Here is a 3,601-nt window from a genome sequence, read left to right as displayed (position 1 = left end):
AATGGACCCAAAATGCAGCGAAATGGACCCCAAATGCAGCGAAACGGACCCAAAATGCAGCGGAATGGACCCCAAATGCAGCAAAATGGACCCCAAATGCAGCGGAATGGACCCCAAATGCAGCGAAACGGACCCCAAATGCAGCGAAACGGACCCCAAATGCAGCGAAATGGACCCCAAATGCAGCGAAACGGACCCAAAATGCAGCGAAATGGACCCCAAATGCAGCGAAACGGACCCAAAATGCAGCGGAATGGACCCCAAATGCAGCAAAATGGACCCCAAATGCAGCGGAATGGACCCCAAATGCAGCGAAACGGACCCCAAATGCAGCGAAACGGACCCCAAATGCAGCAAAATGGACCCAAAATGCAGCGAAACGGACCCAAAATGCAGCCGGAAGAGGCTGACAAGAATCTTCGCTTAAAATAAGGCAGAAAAGGCTTCAAGTATGTCCCAAAATAACGGCAAAATGTATCTGAAAATATGCCCCAAATACACCCAAAATGCACCCAAAATACACCCTAAAATAACCCTGAAAAGACCCCAAAATATCTCCAAAATGCACCCAAAAATACAGCCCAAAATCCACCAAAATGGCCTCAAAAATACTGCAGAAAATAACCCCAACATGACCTCAAAATAACAACAAAATCCACCCTAAATACATCCCAAAATACAGCCAAAATCCACCAAAATAGCCCCAAAATACAGCTGAAAATAACCCCAAATGACCTCAAAATATCCCCAAAATACATCCCAAAATAGCCCCAAAATGAGCCTGAAATGCGCTGCAAAATGCACCCAAAATGGACCAAAAATATCCCAAAAATTCACCCAAAATATCCCTGGGGTGCACCCAAAAGCGGACCTGAAATGGCCCCAAAAATCCCCCCAAAATGGCCCAAAAATGGCCCCAAAATCACCCAAAAATGGCCCCAAAAATATCCCTGGGGTGCACCCAAAAATGGACCCAGAATGGCCCCAAAATGCCCCAAACCCCCCGGGCTGTGGGGGTTGTACAGGGCAGCACCTGCGGGCAGCAAAAATGGGAAATTTGGGGCAAAATGGACCCAAAATGCAGCGAAACGGACCCAAAATGCAGCGAAATGGACCCAAAATGCAGCGAAATGGACCCAAAATGCAGCGAAATGGACCCAAAATGCAGCGAAATGGACCCAAAATGCAGCGAAATGGACCCAAAATGCAGCAAAATGGACCCCAAATGCAGCAAAATGGACCCCAAATGCAGCGAAATGGACCCCAAATGCAGCGAAATGGACCCAAAATGCAGCAAAATGGACCCAAAATGCAGCCGGAAGAGGCTGACAAGAATCTTCGCTTAAAATAAGGCAGAAAAGGCTTCAAGTATGTCCCAAAACAACGGCAAAATGTATCTGAAAGTATGCCCCAAATACACCCCAAATACACCCAAAATACACCCTAAAATAACCCTAAAAGGACCCCAAAATATCTCCAAAATGCATCCCAAAATACAGCCCAAAATCCACCAAAATGGCCTCAAAATGCACCACTAAATAACCCCAAAATGACCTCAAAATAACAACAAAATCCACCCTAAATACATCCCAAAATACAGCCCAAAATCCACCAAAATAGCCCCAAAATACAGCTGAAAATAACCCCAAAATGATCTCAAAATACACCCAAAATACATCCCAAAATATCCCCAAAATGAGCCTGAAATGTGCTGCAAAATGCACCCAAAATATCCCTGGGATGCACCCAAAAGTGGACCCAAAATGGCCCCAAAAATCCCCCAAAAATGGCCCAAAAATGGCCCCAAAATCACCCAAAAATGGCCCCAAAATGGACCCAAAATATCCCTGGGATGCACCCAAAAATGGACCCAAAATGGAACCAAAATGGACCCCAAAAATCACCCAAAATATCCTGGATGCATCCAAAAATGCCCCAAAAATGGCCCCAAAATGGCCCCCAAAATTCCCCAAAATGGCCCCAAAACAGCCCCAAAATGCCCCAAAAATGGCCCAAAATGGCCCCAAAATGGCCCCAAAATGGCCCCAAAATTCCCCAAAATGGCCCCAAAACAGCCCCAAAAATGGCCCAAAATGCCCCAAAATGGCCCCAGAATGCCCCAAAATGGCTCCAGAATGCCCCAAAATGGCCCCAAAATGGCTCCAAAATGCCCCAAAATGCCCCAAAATGGCCCCAAAATGGCTCCAAAATGCCCCAAAATGGCCCAAAACAGCCACAAAATGGCTCCAAAATGCCCCAAAATTGCCCAAAATGGCCCCAAAATAGCCCAAAATGCCCCAAAATGGCCCCAAAATGGCCCCAAAATTGCCCCAAAATGGCCCAAAACAGCCCCAAAATGCCCCAAATTTCCCCAAAATGCCCCAAAATGGACCCAAAATGGCTCCAAAATGGCCCAAAATGGCCCCAAAATGGCCCCAAAATTCCCCAAAATGGCCCCAAAACAGCCCCAAAATGGCCCCAAAAATGGCCCAAAATGCCCCAAAATGGCCCCAAAATGGCCCCAAATAGCCCCAAAATGGCCCCAAAATGGCCCCAAAAATGGCCCAAAATGCCCCAAAATGGCCCCAAAATGCCCCAAAATGGCCCCAGAATGCCCCAAAATGGCCCCAAAATGGCTCCAAAATGCCCCAAAATGCCCCAAAATGGCCCCAAAATGGCTCCAAAATGCCCCAAAATTGCCCCAAAATGGCCCCAAAATAGCCCAAAATGCCCCAAAATGGCCCCAAAATGGCCCCAAAATGGCCCCAAAATTGCCCCAAAATGGCCCCAAAATGCCCCAAAATGCCCCAAAATGGCCCAAAACAGCCCCAAAATGCCCCAAATTTCCCCAAAATGCCCCAAAATGGACCCAAAATGGCTCCAAAATGGCCCAAAATGGCCCCAAAATGGCCCCAAAATGCCCCAAAATGCCCCAAAATGGCCCAAATTGGCCCAAATTTCCCCAACCCCCCCGGGCTGTGGGGGTTGCTCAGGGCAGCACCTGGGGCAACAGAAATGGGGAATTTGGGGGGAGTTTGGGGGGGTCCTGGGAGGGTCCCCCCAAATGTCCCCCCCCCCCCCCCCAAACCCCACCAGGACCCCCCAAACCCCCCAGGGACCCCCCGGGATCCCCCAAACCCCCTCAGGACCCCCCGGGACCCCTCAAATCCCACCTGGGACCCCCCAAATCCCCCCCAGACACCCCCCAGGACCCCCCAAAGCCCACCTTGCTGTGGTGGGTGTCGGCGCTCCAGACGTAGGAGCAGGGCCCCCCAAACACCCCCCAAACCCCCCCAAATCCCCCCAGGACCCCCCAAACTCTGCCCAAAGGACCCTCTGGGACATCCCAGGACCCCCCCAAAGCCCCCCCGGGACCCCCCAAATCCCCCTCAGGACCCCCCCAAGCCCACCTTGGTGTGGTGGGTGTCGGCGCTCCAGATGTAGGAGCAGGGCCCCCCGCAGAAGTTGGCCATGTACCCGCGGGGTCCAGGACCCCCCCAAATCCCCCCAAATCCCCCTCAGGACCCCCCGGGACCCCCCAAATCCCCCCCAAATCCCCCCAAATCCCCCCCAAACCCCCCCCAAAGCCCCCCAAGCCCAC

The sequence above is a fragment of the Haemorhous mexicanus genome, unplaced genomic scaffold (genome assembly GCF_027477595.1).
Source record: "Haemorhous mexicanus isolate bHaeMex1 unplaced genomic scaffold, bHaeMex1.pri scaffold_180_ctg1, whole genome shotgun sequence".
Lineage (NCBI taxonomy): Eukaryota > Metazoa > Chordata > Aves > Passeriformes > Fringillidae > Haemorhous > Haemorhous mexicanus.
This window is presented reverse-complemented; position numbering follows the sequence as displayed.